At 35.0% G+C, this 20,330-nt stretch overlaps 1 long non-coding RNA gene across 2 annotated transcripts in view; it reads right to left on the reverse strand.

Moving 5' to 3' along the window:
* Nucleotides 1–2,095: 2,095 nt before the first annotated feature.
* LOC128101989 (uncharacterized) overlaps nucleotides 2,096–20,330 on the reverse strand; it is a 94,927-nt gene continuing 76,692 nt past the window's right edge. For both annotated transcript variants that reach the window (XR_008215290.1, XR_008215289.1), the window contains 2 exons: nucleotides 7,789–7,864; nucleotides 2,096–2,610 (listed from right to left, as the gene is read on the reverse strand). This is a non-coding gene — a long non-coding RNA (uncharacterized LOC128101989). The remainder of the gene's footprint in view (nucleotides 2,611–7,788; nucleotides 7,865–20,330) is intronic.

Consider the following 20,330-nt stretch of genomic DNA (forward strand, 5'->3'; position numbering starts at 1 on the left):
TCCTTCGCCTTGCTGGGGTCTGAGGTCATAACAAGTTTTGTGTTAAAATTTCAAATATATTGAAATATCAAGAACTAAACATTAAAACCCAAAGAGTTTAAAATGTAATAAGGGTAAACACTGATAATTTTGATTTTATTTTATTGTTACTGCAAAAGAACCTCAATCTTATATGCTACTTTTTTAAATAAAGAACTTTCTGTCATTACGACTTCCTTTGAATACTTCCCTGGTGTCTATAAATCTGACTCTGATGTCATAGTTATAAATTGTTTTAATATCTAACTCATTTTACTTTGATTAGCATTACTAAGATGGACAAAACCTACACTATTAGAGTCTATAGTCAATGCTTCCCTGATGTAAAGAGTTGTTTTATTCCACGCACATAAACATATTTGCCTGGATAGTATGAAAATGGACACTTTCCAGATTTTGACTGCGTGACTTACTCTAAAGCAGCTGTTTTCAACCTGGGGCTCACAACCTCTTTGTGGATCAAACAACCCTCTTACAGAGGTCACATGTCAGATATCCTGCTTATCAAATATTTACTTTATGAGTCATAACAGTAGAAAAATTACAGTAGAAATAAAATAATTTTATGGGTTGAGGTCACTACAACATGAGGAACTGTATTAAAGAGGCACAGCCTTAGGAAGGCTGAGAATCACTGTTCTAATGTGTTCAGAAACTATTTAAGCATGTAAGTAATTAGGCATAAAGATGCCATGGTTAAATCAGTACTTACTTATTAGTCTTGCATAAACTTTTGTAATTATAATTGCATAATTATATGCATATGTATGTATACTTGCAACACAAAAATGATATTGAATACCTGTAACTTACAGTTTTAAATTTTAGTAAACAATGACATTAATAACTCCATCACAGAATGATCAATACTTGTTGGATTAATTCCAAACATCTACAGATCCTGAGAAGCACAGATCTGTACTTGTTCACTACCCTCAATTTCTATACTTAATGCCCTCCTGGATTCCCAGCATGTATTTCATTTCCTTCACCGTCTATTCAGTTTGTTCCACTTTCCTCACTTATAAAATAAGGTGAAGCCAAGTGTTTGTGTTGGTACATTCTATTAACACTTTCTCTGAGGCAGACTCTATCAGCTAGTTTTTGTAATGGCTCTCAGAAGATTTAACAATAAATTTAAACATATAACTTGAAAAATCTGTAGTTTGATGAGTTTGGGCAATGATATAGATATGGGAGAAAAACAATTAGAATGAATTCTTTCAATTGTATAGAAATAACATGTTTTTCTTTTTATTTGTGAGATTATAATGCAAACATTTTTCTCTTCTTTTCCTCCCTTCAAACTCTCCCACATATGCATACTTTCTTTCAAATTCATGGCCTCTTTGGTTTTTAATTGTTGTTACCTGCAAATATATAATATACTGAGTGTGTGTGTGTGTGTTTAAATCCATACATGTATACAAACTTTTGTAATTATAATTACATAATTATATATATATATATATGTATACTTATAACATAAGTGTGATATTGGATATCTGATATCTTATAGTTCTAAATTTTAGTAAGCATTGTAATTGATAACTCCAGCCCAGAATGACATATATGAATATATATATAATATATACATATTTGTGTGTGTGTATAAAACCTGATCAGTATACATAATATTATTCCTACACATGTTTTTAGAGCTGACCCTTTGGTACTTGATAAGCAATTGTGTGCTCTTCTCTGGGGAAGGTTATTCCTCTGACTCCCAGCATCCCTTAGTTGCCCCTAATTCTTTGTGCAGGGTTAAGTTCTTTTGAGCTTTTGCTCCCATACACTTCGGCATGTCTGTTGGAGTCATTCTTGTCCAGCTCACATTTGGGAAGCCATTTTGGTGAGGCATTATGAGAGTAGCTTCTGATATTACTAGAAGACACAATCTCACAGCAATCTCCCTGGTCCTCTGGTTCTTAAATTCTTTCTATCCCCTCTTCTGTATGTCCCTGAGCCTTCAGTACAGGAATGTAGATGAATTTCTAAAATGGTCTTATTAAATAAAAAAACACGGAGCCAGAAGTTTGGGTTGAAGCCTTAGAGAGATCAGGGAAATACGGAAAGCCACCAGCTAACCTCACCAACTCCGCAGCTTCCAAGGAGAGAGTGACTTCCTGTCTACCCAAGCTTATATGCCTTGCCTTTCTGCCCTCTCACTGGCTCTTAGCCCAGCTACATCATTTCCTCTTCCTTCACAGCTCTCTCACTGTCTGTCTGTCTGAATAGACCTCCCAGTCTCTATGGTTGGTACTGGGATAAAGGCCTGTGTCACCACACTTGGCTCTGTTCCCTAGAATGGCCTTGAACACACAGAGATCCTGCCTGCTAAGGGATTAATGTGTGTGCTGCCTGACTTCTTTGTTTATTTAAAATGGCTGGCCTTTCCCCCCTGATCTCCAGGCAAGCTTTATTTATTAATGCACAAATAAAATATCACCACATTTCAGCACAAATAAAATATCACCACACAGGAATATTTTCTAAATGTGTCTATTCGTTGGAACTCTGCTCCACAATACTACATCTTGATTGCATGTGGCTTTCTATAGTAGTCTCTGTCTGTTGGAAAGAGAAGAAAATTAAACATCCTTAATAAAACTTTCTAAAACCCAAAGTGCTTCACATTTCAAATTTTCAAATGACCAAACATACATTTATTGTTTACTTTTCTGTCTCTAACTAATGAACATAGTCAACAAATAAATAGTACTATGTTGAGTACTATATGATAGATACTATGCCATCTTTTATTGTTGTTTGACAATGTTATTAATTTACATAATGAATTTTCACCCTTTTTAACCTCTAGTCAATCCCTCATGTCCCTCTGTCTCCCGCTGAAACCCTTCTGAAGAAGTCTACCTCCTCCTCCTCCTCTGTCTTCGTTTCATGTATGACCCATTAACTTTAATTAACATTTCTTATCTGAGTGTGGATAGAAAGTTATTCTCTGGAGTAGGGCGAAATTATCCGTGTCTCCAGGGTTGAATAAAATGTCATTTCTCTATCAACTATTATTGACAGCCAATAGTTCCCAGGGATGGGTGGGACTTCATGGACCTTCTCCCATCCATTGAGTGCCACAATTGCTTGATGTTTCCTGGGCAGATGGGAAAAAATATCTCTTATCCCAGTTCAGTCACCAATGAGAGCAAAGCAACAATTCCACCCAAGTGTATCTTAATGAAGCAGTGACATTACTAGGTTTACTTACAGCCAAACATGAATGTATGAATGATTCAAAAAGCGGAATCACTAAAACCCACACCAGTACACATGAAGACTCGCAAAGCTGCATCCCTAGAGCCCCTGATCCAGTTTTCAGGCCTTTCCACCAAAGAGTCTCCTTTCTCCCATCCATGATTTACTGCTTATTTAAACATAAGGTGGGGTCTCATTAGTCTTGTAAATTCAGTGAGCTTTCTGAAACTTGTGAGTTTCATTCCCTTAAGGAAATTTAGTCTTAAAAGCTTCCTTCTTTGATCTAGGCAGTAATATTTTAATTTGGAGGAAATATCTCCACAGAAGATACTATAAGTGGAAGATTCAACAACTAACCTCATGAAAACATTGAAAATGTTTGGTAAGACTATTTTCAAAAGTGTGTATAAAAATGTATACAAAACATAAAGACTTTTCTGCCTAAATTTTGGTCCTATATCTAAGATGTCTAATTATGTACTTGCAAATGTTTTAAAATCTGGGAGAATCTTCCCTATTCCACAACATTGTAGTCTCTAGAATTTCAACAAGGGTACATAACCTTTATTGTGATAATATAAAAATCTGTGTAGACTATCTTTTAGACGCCTTCAACTAGCAAGTGGAACGGTATATAGTGCAAGTCTGAAAACTAAAATTTTATCTGTCTGTATGTAGAACAAAAATGATTCTATAGTTTTACTGGTGGAAGTGGGTAATGGTGGCATGCTCCCTGGGAGACGGAGAAAAATGTATCCCATGGGCCCAGACATTTTAGCCTAGTTTAGAAAATGTCAGAAAATGACCATCCAAGAGACAAATGTTTATCAAACAAAACTTTCTAAATCAAATGATACTCCAAATAACATGGGTAATTAAATAAACCTCATCAAGCTTATATTATCTGGCATTATTTATATGACAATTGCTTTTTACTTTTATTCTTTAAATCATAGTTTTAACTTTAATCTTCTAAATCATCAGTGTGAAATGCTGACAGATAAAATATATATTCAAAGCCACTAACTCGGGGCTTTTGTTACAAGCCTTGGGAATTACCTGCTGCATTTCTTTTTATTCTGCTTCATTACAGCTAAACTAACTCATCTTTATTCTTATAATTGCCATTCATCTCTGAATGATTTTGCAAACTGAATATTTTGTTCTTGTCAATTTTACTCTACTTTTTAAATAATGGGATTCTTCTAGGTATTAATGTTTCTCAGACACTTAAACAAAGGTTTTTATTTCATATCTTGTTTTTCCTTTAAAACCATATGTTTTATAGGAATACTGATTAATAAAAATTTACTAAACAATTATAAGAATAATTTTTTATTTCTTTGTTGGTGGTAACTGCTAGTCAAGTAGCTATGATGCCTTTGAGAAGTAGATCATACTCAGATCCCTTTATGAAACCTATGACCTTCCTAGTGAGAGTGCATGATCAGCATTGTTAGAGGTCAGTGTATTTCCAAGGAACTCAGTGTCCATCTTCCTAAATGAAGTCAGTAAGATGCTAGTTACTCATCTCATTTCCTTTACACGAAAAATGTGCATTTAAAATTGTATGCAGGACTCCTGGAGCTCAGCCTGGTGCTTCTCTCATGATGGGGAAAACTCCAAAGACAACCAAACCAAACTAGTGGGAGCTCATGAATTTTAGACCAACAGCTGTAGAACCTCTATAGAACTAGACTAGGCCCTCTGCATAAGCAAGACAGTTGTGTATCTTTGTCTGCTTAAGGGACCCCCTAGCAGGAGGATCAGGATCCATCCCTGGTACAAGAGCTGGGTTTTTGGAGCCCACCACCTATGGTGGGAAACCTTGTACAGCCTAGATGTAGGGTGAGGGGCTTGGTCCTGCCTCTACTGAATGTACCAGAAGCTCTGCTGACTCCCCATGGGAAGCCTTACCTTGTTAGAGGAGGGAATAGGGAGTGGGTTGAGGCAGGGGGAGGGAAGGCTAGTGGGTGGGAGAAGGGAAGAGAAAGGGATCTGTGATTGGTATATAAAATGAAAAAAAAATTGTATGCAGGTAAGTAGAAAGAGAACTCTTCAGTAACATGGATAAATAAGTAGCAGCAATCCATATATTAAAATGTTGCTTTAAGTATTGCTGATAATAGTCTCTTCTCTATAGTATTTTCTAATTCTAAAGTCAAGAAAAGAGAGCTTTCTCTGAGTTCCATTTGCAATACACCAAAACCCAATGGTTTTATCATAGGAAGAAATACCCATTGTCAGTCTTTGCAGTTCTCTGTAGCACCAATTCTACAGCTTATTGTCTTGATTATGTGACTCTGTGGATCAGAAAGGAAACCACTTCCTAAACACTGAAGGTCAAAACAAAGTTAAATGAAATTGAGTAATAGGATATGTGAAAATTAATAACCACAACTTTATTAAAAAGACTTCAGTTGGAAACATAAATAAATCAGATACTGAGTCATAGAGCAGCTTCGGAGAAAACCACTGGCAGCATTTGTTCAGTACTGACTGATTCCCTCCTCTCAAAAACACCCAGAGCACAGGCTTTGAGACACCACTTCTGAATATAGTGTATTTGATCCAACACCCACCCCGTACTTATTTCAGGATATTTTCCTTAACCCCTCAGCTTTTATTGAAAATCTCAGATAGTTTCCTGTCTTTTAAAATCCACATCATATATATTTTAATAAGAAAAAATATTGTACATGGGTCATGCAAAGTAAAGATTGTTTTTTTCTTTTCAGTAATCACATTCAATTGCTTTGCTTGGCCAATTTTGTTTATTTCCCTCTTTCCTTTTTTTCCTCTTTGGTGGTTCTGGAGATGGAACCCAGGGCCCCGGCATGCCAGACAGCAGTCTATATCCCAAGCCCTCTTAGTGCTTTCTTAAAATGGATACACCTGAAGTTTTTCACTAATTTCCCTATGTACTTTTTAGTCACTATCAGACATAGTCAGTGAGTAAATGCAAATTTCAGAGTGAAATCATGGACCCAGTCAGAGGAGTAGCTGAGAGATAGCTATTCCTAGCAATAGGTAATGAAAGGACTATTCATAAAGTATTCACATGGTAACTACAAGTCAGTACTTTGGAATGCTGGAAAGTGTCCACTGGTTAATAATCAAAACCCAGGAACTCATTCTGAGCATGTGCATGGTCATACTTAATTTTAAAGTATGATGCCATCACAACAGGGAACACCCATAAATATCTCTTGAAACCATTCATGTTTAAAGTTACAAAAAGCTAAATATATTTTCAATATTCTGGTGGAAGAATATAAAAATTAAACATTTATTTCACAAAATGATTTAAGCATGGCATCACTTGTCAACTCCCTGACCGCTCACTAAATCAACATTTTCAGTACCTACATATGCCAGGTACTGTGCTAGGCGTTTGGAAAATGAATGACTAAAATAGAAAATGCATAAAAGTAAACCCCCTTTTACGTAACTTATACTTTAACAGTAGAGCAGACACAATGGATAACAGCAATAAGAAAAAATGATATACCGAAATGATAGTAATAAAAAGAAAGGAAGCTAGGAGCAAGGGGAAGAGGCAGCATTAAAATTAGGACATGATAATCAGCCCCAGTGAAAAATAACATTTCAGCAATGACTTAAATAAAATATTTTGGTTTTGTTCACTTAAAAAAAAAAATGTGACTTCATATGTTGTTGAAAACAAATATACCCAGTGAAATTGGAAGAAAAGTCTGAGCAATCACTTCCCTAAAATCGGATTGAGCTTATTCTTGGGTTCTTTCAGTCACTTGAGATTAGAGCAAACACACAGCTATAGGATCCTTATAGCAACCCCGATCCCCAATGCCAAGTGTGGGAAACTCTTCCTTCCTTGGTTTTCAACTCTGCATCGTGAACTACGGGGTATTGTTTAGTCCTGCCATAGAAAGAAGCCACTGAGCTAGGGCGACAGAGAGCAAAGATTTCAGTCTGAATCATCAAGCTGGCTGAAGATTTGGAAGCCACACTTGGGAACCACAGCAGGGTTGGTTATTCTAGGCATGCTTACATGGGAGTTTCATTGCATAATAGTTTTGAATTTAGAATGTCAGTACAAAGGTGAAACTCAAGATGTCTGCATCTTAAAGTGAATTTATGACTCCATGTGATTACCCAGACTGGCATGGCTCACGTGACTATCAGTGTTCCAAAATAACACAGCAGAAGAGGTAATTGATCTACACAGAGAAGTACAAGGAGAGATATTAATGATGCAAACCTAGCAAGATTAAGTTCAAGAGAAGAAATCATAAAAAAAGAAAGGAAGTCCAGTAATGAAAATTAGGAAACAGCTAAAAAAAGTTACCACTCTGACGTAATGAGTTTTGAAAGGATGCAAAGTATGACATGGAAGGAGGGAAGGATGAAGAATGAAGTAAAAACATGCAAAAACACAAATTAAAGAAGTAATGTAAAAGTAACTAAAAGATAAGGTCTTTCTGCAAAGCTTTAGAGAAGCAGTAGAATCCAGTTGTTACTAAAGAATTGTGATCACCTTCTAGTGGTACACACCTGCAACTCCAGGCCTCGGGAAGTGTAGGCAAGAGGATCAGGAGGTATCCTTCTCCACTTCACAGGAAGATTGAGGCTATGTTAGGATAGAAAAGAAGGGGAAAAACATGAATGAAATGGAAAGAAAAGAAATATTATTAAAGACAAATAAACGAACACCAGCCATAAACTTAGAAACATTTATGGAGTATATACTCTGAACCTGCCTCTTAGTACTGGGATAGTAAATATTTGAAGACAAAGGCTGTATCCGTGAGCCGTTTATCTTTTAAGCAAACTTTCAAATGCATAGAAAACAAGTAGCAGATAATAAACACCATGGAGGGCAACAGGAAGCACACTCCTATGCCTGGACCCAGAGACATTTTAGAATATTAACTGGGGAAGGGTGCACATGTCCTTGAAATGTGAGTGAGAGCCAGTGAAGAAGAGGAAGAAAGGATTTGTGAGGAGAAGAAGAAATAGGAAAAGGAAAAGAATTCTAGATACAGAGTCAGTAAAGTGATGGAGGGACATCAAACATAAGGAATTGGGAGAAATAGGAACCCTTCCATATGTCTCAGACTTAATGGCTCATTTCAATAAATATTCATGTATCCTAACGAGCTGCAGCCAGAGTGGGCACTGGATTCTAAGCTGAAGGTGAAATAATTAAGGCTGAGGTTAATTATACTCTGCTTCTAAGTGAAGAATACTGAACTGAGTGAAATGAGAATTACTCTATCTTGGGATTTTTCTAAGTTGATCATAATGTACGTTGACATATTTTAGTAATTTTTAAGAATTGGAGAGGACTATTTTGGCTATTTTTCATCACGGTTAAAAACGCTCCTGCTGTAGAAACAGCCTTCAATCTGAGGCATTTCAGATATGAAGAGTGGGAAAAAATTGTTACATGTGTTTGCTAATTAAAAATGTTGATTTATAATTTCAATTGCAAAAACTTTGAGGTTTTAAGAAGTCTTTTCCAAAGTTAAGTCAGGTAGTTTATTTTAAATACCTATTTTCTCAGTCAGTATATTAACATTTAGTATTCGATATATACTATTTAAAAAAATCATGAGCACACAAACAATAGGGCATGATCCTTCCTTTTTGTGAAGTTACATTTACAAAGTCATGCACTTGTACATCTATAAATATGGGACAGAGCTAAAATAATGTCCTATGAATAAATTCTGCATGTCATAGCTATGATTCTTCATTTAGAATTTCCAAGATGATGAAACAGTGTATGAGCACTCAGTTAGAAGGGTACACAAAGTCCTAAGCAGAGGCACTTAGAACTTCATGAACAATAGCACAACATCTCAATATTGCTGTGACAGGAAGCCATGTCCACAAACTTAGCATTGTCCTAAAAAAATGAATATTTTGTCAAATGGAATTGGAAACTTGTTCAGTTAGTAGTTTATTTGGCCTAATACTTCACTTCAAACTGTCCTAGTTAGTTTCAGACTGATTACTGGATACATGTTTATTTCACAGAAACATGACAGGACCACCGATTTTTGTAATTATCGAGGAAGAACTTGACACATCACCTTCAAACTCACTCTGTGTCAATGCTTCACAACGCTAAGAATCGTTATTTCAATGTCTTCACTGGACATTCCCAAATAATGCTGTATTTCTCTTTCAGAAGATAATATCACATTATATAGTCCATGGCTTTACATGGTATTCAATATCGAGAAATAATAAATTTTATTACCTCCTCCCAATTTCACATGGAATAATTTATATTAAACTTTAGGAAAGGAATGAAAGGTCATATAACTATACATTTTAATTAATAAATTTGAGTGTTCTGGTGAGTGTAAATAGATACTATGTTTTAAATTGAAAGGCTTTCACTTGATTTTTTTTTTGCTAAAATTTTGGTAATCCTTATCCTCACATAAAGCAGCAAGCTATCTTATATTTATTTATTTTTGATACTTTATGATGATGCTATTCCATAGAGTGATCTATCTGTCCTGGTAAACCACTTCTAAATAGCTGTTTTTCTAACAGGAAGATAGTTAAAACTGTGGGAAATTATGTTTTGAGTATTTGCAGGAATAGATCTTACTTAAAACAGTAAGTTGACATTGTTACTGTATTTTCAGGAAACAAATAGATAAAACCAAACCAAAATTTAGAGAATAGCAATTTTAAAAGTAATCAAGAAACTATAGTTTTCAACAGGCCAGGCTTTCAATCTCAAAATACACCAAACAAATTAAAAGATTCACAGAATTACAAAAATTGTGTAGCAGAATAATCAAAATGTTTTAGATATATGTTTAATAAATATCAGTTCAAGCAATGGAAGCAAGTATATAAATTCCTCAAGGAACATAACAAATCATTCTAATGTTTTGATCCTACAGTGATGGAAACTAACAATGTGTTAGGATACCAACTACCAACTTGAGGTTGTGCCAGAACCATCTGGAAGCCTGTTGTGTTCACTTCATCTGACGATGTAGAGTACTAGGTATTAAATTACATCCAAAACTTTGCATTTCTCTCAAGTCTAAGATGACAGTTTGCTGGCCTTGGCTAGTTTAAGAACTATTATTCAGGGCTATAAGGAAACTCTCAAGTATTTCAATTAGATGATCTCATACAGAGCATATAGTAATTAAATAAGATAGAGAATGCTTACTATAAAATACATTTTCAAAGCTTTAAAAATGTCTCTTTCCTGAAAATAACATGGCTCATACTTTCTGAAATTGTTGTTAAGTACCAAAATATTAATTAATGTTTGTACAGCTAATTCTTTGGAAAATATGGGGCATTTTTTTGAGAAATATTTGGAGACAGAATAAAAGTACAAACCTAGGGAGACAGGAAGAATAGAAGCTGTCTATTTCTCTATTTACGTTAATAGCTAGAATTTTGATTTCAAAGATGAGTGCATGGAACTGATTTAGGATACTAGGCTCCGAGCTCATATAGAATGAGGAGCTGGATCAGTAACAAGTTACAGAGCTGAAAGTGCAATAGGCTATGCATGAATCAGAAGGCAGACTAAATACATGGTTGCCTCCAAGCATTCTGCTGGAATAAACAAAATAATTTCATCTTTAAGTAATTCTTGAAGCAAGGAGTCATGGCTCCCAACCAAATCCTATCCAAATTTGAGGTCTTGGAGATACACCAAAACCATACCTCCACTCCTGAATTTGCAGTTAATCCTGTACACTGATGAAAACAGCAAAATAGTAAATTTCTCTGGAGGAATAAAACTAAAGTCCCATCATATCCCTGAGATTAGTAATTGGAACTTAAAGAAAGCAAAATAACTTCTCTTTGATTGTACACAAAATTTGTTTCATGTGGTTTTAAAGTTAAATCTAAAAACTCAAACCTCCACACTGTAAGAAATAATTGGAAAAAAACGGCAAAATAATGTTGCACATCATAGAGCGTTTACAAGGAACACTAGAAAAAGAAACTCCAAAGTCTTAAGAATAAATTATCATAAATGCATCTAAACTTCTGCTCCATAAATAATATATTAACTAATATTAAAAGACTAGAAAAATAGAAAGAATAAGTTCACAATACTTCCAACTATCAGCATATTAATATGTTCCTATCCGGAATAGAATCAAATATAAAATTGGGCAATGATGAAGAACCAAAGTAAATTAGAAACAGGTAAAAATCACATGAAGTGTGAACATCACTATTAATAATTAAGGCAATAAATATTATCGTAATACTCAGACGTGAGCTTCCTTATTTGAAGAGCAAAGACAATGGAGTGTCTAACAATGTGTGGCTGTGGAATGTATAAAGATAGGTGCTTGTACTAGAACAAAAATAGTGTAGTCTCTTGGGAGATATTAGTTTAATTAACATCCAAAACGTCATTCAATTGCACATCAACTTCTATCTAGTTAGCTAAAAGAAAGACTGCACCTGAGTATAATATTAATAATGCAGGATGTATATTATACCACTGATTTTTATGAAGAAAGGTTAATACAGCCTATATGTCTATCATACCTTAGAGTGACTGGATAACTTGGCTTATCAATTATAATGAAATATTCTATCTATTTAAAAACAATGACCATGTTCAGCTGATATAACACAGAAATTTTCTAAGACGTATTAACTTAGTGTGTTCTTTTAATGTTGTATAGAAAGAATTAATTGTATCTGTTTTACTCAGGTGATTATATGTGTACCTTCATCCCGAATTATTCCTTCTGGATTTTCTCCACTTTATCAAGACAAACCATAAAATACATATCTTTTCCCCAATTATTGAGGTTTTCATTTCCTTACAATATTTCCGGTTCCCAAAAAAAAAAAGAAAAAAGAAAGGGGGGAGTTAAATTAATTTGTGTACTCTCCTCTTGTTAGTCTCTTTTGTTTTTATTAAAAATAGATTTTTCTCATACAATATATCCTGATTATAGTTTCCCTCTCCTCCACTCTTCCCAGTCCTTCCTCACCTCGTCACATCTAAAGATCCACTCCCTTTCTGTCTCTAATCAGAAAAGAATAAGAGATAACAACTAGACATGACAAAATAAAACATAGTAAGATGAAACAAAAATGATTTGTATTTGTTCTTTGAAAGTTTCATATTCAAACATTCTTCTAGACATCACAAATTATATAACATAAAAATGTTTCTAGTAATGTCACAGATTAGGCTATAATTTCTTCTTAGAAGGTAGTAAGATTAATACTATCTCTTAGGCATATTGTGAGGAGTGATTGAAATATTATATAACAATGACTTGTCACACTGTGTAAATCCAAAACTATATTGATTTTAATAGAAATTCAGAATGTAGATTTTGCTTCCTTGAAAGTTTGTTTTTGGAAAATTTCTTCAAGACGCAAGTAACTATGGTGAATTATTTTGTGGTATGTCTCTCAGATGTGCCCATGTACTCTGAGTTTGTGAACTGTAAGTTTTTTGGATGCAAGGCTTTATAATTCACACTCAGTACCTAATAAACTATCAATGCACACTCAGTGCCTACCACATACCCATGTGTGTGACTAGATGGCTTCCCAATTTCAAAAACAACTGACTGGATATGGATTATGCTTTACAGAAAAAAATCTAAATGGTGCATCTGAAAAATATTATCTCAAATACATGCCATATTTTTATGAGCTCTTGAAAAAATAACTTGAAAATGACTGGGGCTTGGAATGGGAAATTAATCTATCAATGTAAAATGATAACTGAAACAGCATGTAAATGCGGCTTTTGTTGGTTAATAAAAATGGATGAGGAAATAGTTACCCCTTAGCTAAAGGCTTAGTGGTCATGAACATGTTTTTCATTTCCCTCTTCCAAACACCCTGGCTTATTTTAGGCTCTCATTGCCTTCTTTTTCCTCCTTATTCTGTGTAAAAATACCCATATTTAGCATTTTCATGGTTTCTTCTTCTTTTTATTTTTAATGATTCTTTGTGGATTTGACATCATGCATTCCAACCCCACTTATCTCCCTGTTCCCTTGTCCCCTTGCATTCGTCCTCTGCCCTTGCCAACACTCCTGTCGCAAACAAAACCAAATTTAAAAGAAAAACCAAAACCAAAACTAAACCAAACACACACACACGCACGCACGCACGCACGCACACACACGCGCACAAGAGAGAGAGAGAGAGAGAGAGAGAGAGAGAGAGAGAGAGAGAGAGAGAGATCTTACTGTGAACACTGTAGAGTGTCCCATTTAGTTACACAGTTTAACCTTTAGTCCCTCATCTTTACTTGAGAAATGTTACCTAGAAACATTTGGTGTACTGTTTTATTGGCAACAAAAGGAATTGGGTTCACTAAGAGCACAGAATTTGGCATTGTCAATAATGATACAGCACACTATATACCATCCGCATGGTGCTCTTGAAAAAGTAGAACTCACAAGGACTGGGATACTTACTTATGCAGTGTTGTTCTACTCCTTACATCTTTTCCACTTTCAAGAATTAAGTCACGTGACCCTTTGTTAGTTTGTTTTGTTTTTCTATTTGCTGTTCTATTTATTCTGTCCTCTATAAATAAATGTTTTACCTGTATTTTTAGCAAAATTCATTATTCTTTATAGGATATAATTTTAATGTTGCTATGTTCACTGGGATGTTCCTCTATCTCAAAGTCAAAATCAAATTTGTACTCATAGTCTTAATCTGCATTGAGCAGAGTGAAGAAGTCTATGCAAACATTATAACATACATTAACATGCATAGCCCTTTGGAAGTCGGTTTTTCTCTCAAAACATCAAATAGATAAACACTACAGAGAAAAGGGAGACACTAAAATAAAAAGCATTTGATATTTAGGACTCTTCGTCATTCCTGCCTCCTGCAAACAGTATTTTCACAGCACTATTACTTTAATACACTTTGAAAGGAAACAACAAAGTTTAATAGAGTAACTGAGGATCATTATTAACATAATTGTAATAGACAAATGCACATGAAGTGTATATACACATGTTACTGTGTAGTCCCATGTACTTACAGAAAAAGAAAAACTGTAATTTTGTCTTTGCCATAGTAACACAGTTCAGCTTAATATCTGCTTGGAATTTTGGTAAAGATAGTCTAGAAGAAGTTTTTAAGTTCAGACAAAACCCCATGATAGGTATTTCTCTTCCCTGAAAATAAAGTTATTACATGAATGTAAAGCTATTCATCAACATGAAATGCTTTAACAAACTGCTCTGCTTATGCTGTAACATAAACAGTGTTTGCTTCTAGAATCTACTTTTGAAAGTAACAAAAGAAGAATTGATAATTGTGACTTCCTTTGTTACAATGGGTAAATACCTTCACAAACTGTAGCTGAAACAGCTAAGTGAAAATGCACTAACGTACTACTGTCTGAAGCGACATAATTTTCTCCATATTTTCTTTTATTTTTCCCTTACAGCTTTCACAGTATGAAGCAGTTCCCAAAGTTGCTTTCCCACAAAAGCAACTTAAGAGAAAGGGGGTTTACTTTGTTCCGGGTTATAGTCCATTCTGCTGGATAGTGGCAGCTACAGGCACTCAAGGGAGCTGCTCCCATGCCACTCCCAGACAAGAAGCAGGAAGTGATGAGTGCATGCTTTCTAGTGTCCAGCTCACTTTCTCTGTTTTATACAGTAGAGGATCATATTCCCAGGATGTGGTATCTTCCACAATTAAGATGGGGCTTCTCACATCAATGAACATAATCAAGATTTCCTTCTACACTGCTGATTCTAGTTCCCATCAAACTGACAATGTTGACCATCACATGCAACATACAGTGCACAGGAAAAAGAGTCTACAAAAGGACTCTTTCATCCAATATCAGAGTACCAGGCTAGATTGGAAAGGGTTCAATGAGTGAGGAAGTCCTCCTCTGGGAGCCTGTACTAGGCAATTATCCTTCAGGATTCAAAGGAGGTACCATGGAGAGCTGCCAGATGCCAGTAGTCAACTCACACTGCAGGGGCCTCTAAGAGACACTTTACAGAAACCAAGAGTCATTCCTCTTCTGGTGTACCTCTGGGGCCCTTTCCTAACTCCATGAAGAAGCTTATCGTTTTGCCTTCTCTCAGAGGAGCAATGTTCTAATATCACAGGCTGAGTCACAGAAGGTGGCTTCAGAGCAGAGAGTGGTGGAAAGACAACCAGTACTTTATTATTTATTACTTTATTGTATACATAATGTAATGTAATATAAAGGCATTGTGTCATTTAGTTGCCGAAATGTAGTATAAGAACACAGTTTATCATATCTCAAATGAAGTCATTTAAAACAATTTTATGTAATTATTTCTAAAAGATAATGTAAAGCTTAATGCTTTCTCCATTACTACAAAGAATAAAGCTGATAGTCTAATCGTTGAAAGCATTGAATTTGGTGTAAGCCTGTTTGGCTCAAGTTTTTGACTGTTAAACTTTGAGTAAATATTTTGGCCCATGTACTTAACATTCTTGTGTCTCTGTTAATTCATTAATCAAGCATAAAAAGCAATGGCAAACCATCTATTAATGCATATATTTCTTCTGCAGTTTAGATTATATTGATGATTTCAATAAGCCTGGAATGAGACTGGCACAATACATAATACTCACTTCTGTATTATTTATTGTCATATGTAATTGTGCTACTTTTCTCATTAAAATATCTTAAATATCTAGAATAAAGAATTAAAAAGCTACAAGAATTTTGGAAAGAAAAATCAGCTACCTACAAATCAAAAAGGTCAAGCAGTACTCAGAATATGTCTGTGTCTTATGAAATACAGAGCAAGGATGACAGATGAGAACATGGAGAGGAGATGATTAATAAATCACCCCATAAACAAGCTAGGCCTTTCTTATTCATGTCAAAAATACAATAGAGAAATAAGACATAAAAAATAACAGTCCACAGTAAGTCCATCTATACTGCACAGTGCACACTGTCGTACCTAGTGACAAATAACCACGCATTCCCTACTTGAAAAGAATGTATTTATTCTGCTTGTTCTGTTGTTCTGATTTTTTTTAAACCATTAGAATCATTCATCAGTAAAAGTTGGGCTTTGGTAATAAGACCTTCTATAGATTCCAAAATCCACAGATGCTCACGTCCTTTGCATAAAATAGAAGAGTGTTAACATGTAACCTATGGATATCATTCCATATATCTTTGATTTTTTTCTCTAAGATTTATTTATTTTTATGTTACATGTGGGGATGTTTTGCGTGCACATATGTATGTGCACTCACACAGATGCCAGAAGAGGTTATTAAATCTCCCGAAACTGGAGTTAGAGACAGTTGTGAACCCCTATGTGGGTGCTGAGAACCAAACTAGGTTCTCTCTCCACAGGAGCCGTCAGTATTCTTAACTGCTGAGCCATCTCTCAAGCCCTCGGGTCCCATATGATTTAATACATTTCAAGGATACTTATAATAGCTGCTAAAATGTTTTATCTAAATAGTTGCTATATTGTATTTCTTGGGAAGACAGTCATGCAAATGCAGCTTCTCTCTAAATGATTCTGAAATGCAGTTGACTGACGCATAGATCCAGTTCTTGAATACAGGTCAACTGCATATCACCTTCTACTGAAATACAGAGAAAAGTTTAAGCATGCATCATCACAGATACTTCTTGCAGAGGAAAACACCAATTTATTGCCTCCTAATTTTTTTCTCTATTTATGTGTATGTTACTAAATCCATAGAATTCTGCACTGTTTAAAAACTGTTGGGACACTGGAGAGATAATTGTTAGTGCTTGCAAGACTAAGGTCAAACCCCAGGACCCCTGGAATGTCAGTGGGAAAAATCCACAGTGGCCAGACTTGTAATCCCAGAACAGGAAACTTGGAAACACACTAGTGGTCAGTAATTAGACATCTAGTCTAATTAGTGAGCCTCAGGTCCCACCGAGTGACTCTCTCTCAAAAATCAAGGGGAAGTGGCATACAAGCTTGACCTCTGGGCTCCACAAAATAATGCACACACTTACATATACAGTTACACATACACACAAAAAAAATAGTAATTTTTCCTATGCTATCCAACTGTTTTTGAATCATAATTTTTACTACATTGATACTTCTACCCACTTTTTGTCAATGTGTAATTTAAATAAAGTGACAGACAAAACTCTAAGCAAAAACACCTACTTTAGACAACTTTGCACCCCTGAGACAACATATGGGAAAAGGAAGTGAAAGGGGGAAATGTATTTTAACTGGCAGTTCTGAGTGAATGCATAGTAAGGTAGTATGTCACCATGGGGTGATGCTGGATCAAAGACTCCTCTTAGGAGTTAGGAGATGGAGAAAGACAGGATAGGAAGGGCAAAGGGAAAAGACAGATGTTACAAAGTCACCCCTCCAGTGACCTATTTCTTTCAGCCTAGCTGAGCCTCCTAAAAGTCCATTCAGCTATGAATTCATCAATAGATTAATCCACTGGCATGGTTAGATTCCCCCATGATCCACTAGGTGCTAAACAAGCCTTTCACTTACAATAAATTCCATCAACGTTGACAGCCATTTCAACCAGGTTTGTTGCCTCAGAACGTTCTCTAGTGCCCACTCCCACTTAATGAAATCTAAGACAGAAGTAACTACAATTTGATTTTAATCATATCTATTGGTTTTTCTTATTCTAGAATTTTATAAAATTAAGTTGTCAATTCTCCTTTCCTTCTGTGTGATTTTACAATGTGAAGTATGCTCATATCAGCCCTCCCTTTCTTTTCTAAATACTGTAATACCACTTTTTTGTGAACACCCAAAATTGATATTTCATTCTCTTGTTTATTGATGATCAAGCTGTTTCTTGTTTGGGGTCATTAATAGCTAAACCATTATAAAATATGTTTTGTAGATTTGGGGGATCTGGATTTTCATGTCTTGTATTGGACATATGCTAAGATACTGGTTAATAGTTGGGAAAACATGAAATCCTTTTCCATCATGGCTTGGCCATTTGCTCTCTTAACAGCAATGGGAGAGAACTTCATTTCTTTTACATCTTCCACATCATCTTCTTCTACATCTTTCACATCATCTTTAATCACTGCTTCTGGTATTTAACCATTTTAGTAGGAATGTCTCATAGTTTATTGTAGACTTAATTACCATTTCCCTGCTAACTAATAATAGTTCCCATGGTTGTGGAGTAGCATTTTTTGTTTGTTTGGGTTTTCAAAATATTTTTTTGTATATTTTGCAAGTATCTGTTTAAGTACTTTTCCATTTTTAATTGGCTACTTCCCTTTTAATATCTTACAAGATTCTGTGATTTTTTTCTCCTTCTTTTCAAGAGATACTAAGTCTTTGTTATCTTGATGAATCATCAATTTTTTTATCTCAAGTCTTTCTTCACCCCCAAATCTTTATCTTTTATTTGAGGTTTAATTATTTATTTCCTTGCTATTTTTCTCTTCCTCAGAAATAGTTACATTTCTTTGATCATGTCTCTGTCCTTTGTACACACCATTATCTAGGTCATCTTTTTCATCTTTGACTTTGTTTCTATGATATGGAATTTAAGATTTTCCCACAGTTCATTGAGTGAAATTAATTTTTACACTCTTCTCTATCATCTCAAGTAGCCTTTCAATTTTCTTACTGGACTTCACATTTTTCCCAATGTAGTTTACTTTTATTTTTTTCTTTGTGTGTGTGTTTTCAATCCATTCTATAATTTTTTTAGTAACATCTAATATGGTTTCAAAGAAGCTATTTTTAAGAATCTTTTTAAAAAATCAGGTTTATGAAAATTATTAGGTATTTAACAGTGTTTTGATTTTTTTTTAAACTAAGTTTACCTCTCTCATAAAAACTAAACTTACTTTTATGAGGTATTCTGTAACGTTTTTGTACCTGTTTAAATTGAACTATATAATTTTTAAATCACAAATAACATTATCTTTATTGAACCATTATCTATTTATGGTGAAACTTTCAATATACCTTTTCTTTCTTTTTCAAAGCCTATTACAGTCATATATAACAAATTGAGTATACAGTCTCATACCACATCTTGCTATTGTTAGTAAACACAGACAGCCGCTCATGTCATGAGTGAGTACATGTCCACCAGCTGCCTACATTCTCCAGCCGTTCTACTCCCAGCCTTTCTATGAGATCAGTTTCTTTATATTTTCCAATTACTTCAGAATAAGCTAATTTTAAGAGCTATACTATCAATTTCCATCATCAAGCAAACCAGCAATGATATGTGAATTTATGTACAATGCATCAAGGATAGCCTTTAAGGCACCAACATGTGTCAGCATAACATTACAGAATAAAAACTCATCACTTCCCCTTGAATCAGTCTGATCAAGAATGAGCCCAAGCTTTACTCTTCTACTTCTCTCCCAAAGTCTTCCTTCTCTCTGTGGTCTGTGGTATCTGACTTGTCTATAATCTTTCTGTTATGTGAATATGATCTGTTCCTATTCCCTGTGTGTCTATGGTTGCCTCTACTGTATCAAACTGTACTTTACATTTTTTGGCTTTACATTTTTTTTTACTTTACATTTATTGACTTAATATTGGTTTACATGTGATCTTTCTTTCAGATGAGTTGGATCAATTTATATCTGTATCTAACTGTCCTTTGTAGTCAGAAGTTTCTTTGTGTCCTGCCCAGCCCCTCGGTGTGGCCGTGGCATTACCGGTCTGTTGGCACATTGTTGCTCCCTCTGTGGTGGAGTCATGTCTCCCTTGGCTCTACCCTTCTTCCTGCAGTCTTCAGTTTGAATATACCACCTAACCTTATTCTGCCCTGCCATAGGCCAATGCAGCTTTATTTGTTATTCAGTGGGGGCCACACATATTCACAGCATACAGAAAGATATCCCCGAGCAGTTCCCCTTTTCTGTCTAACAAAAAAGGAAGGTCTTAATTTTAACATAGGGAAATTATATATAATCTCACCACCTGCAGTTGCTATTGTTAATGCTGCCTCTAACAAAGAGCTTTGTTCTGTATTTATTGACCATCACAGAAAATACCTCATGGGGAAGGAATGGGGAAATAGTTTACAAAATATTTCACATAGTTTTACAAAGGATTAAA

The sequence above is a fragment of the Peromyscus californicus genome, unplaced genomic scaffold (genome assembly GCF_007827085.1).
Source record: "Peromyscus californicus insignis strain IS unplaced genomic scaffold, ASM782708v3 Scaffold_7__1_contigs__length_154581171, whole genome shotgun sequence".
NCBI classification, from domain to species: domain Eukaryota; kingdom Metazoa; phylum Chordata; class Mammalia; order Rodentia; family Cricetidae; genus Peromyscus; species Peromyscus californicus.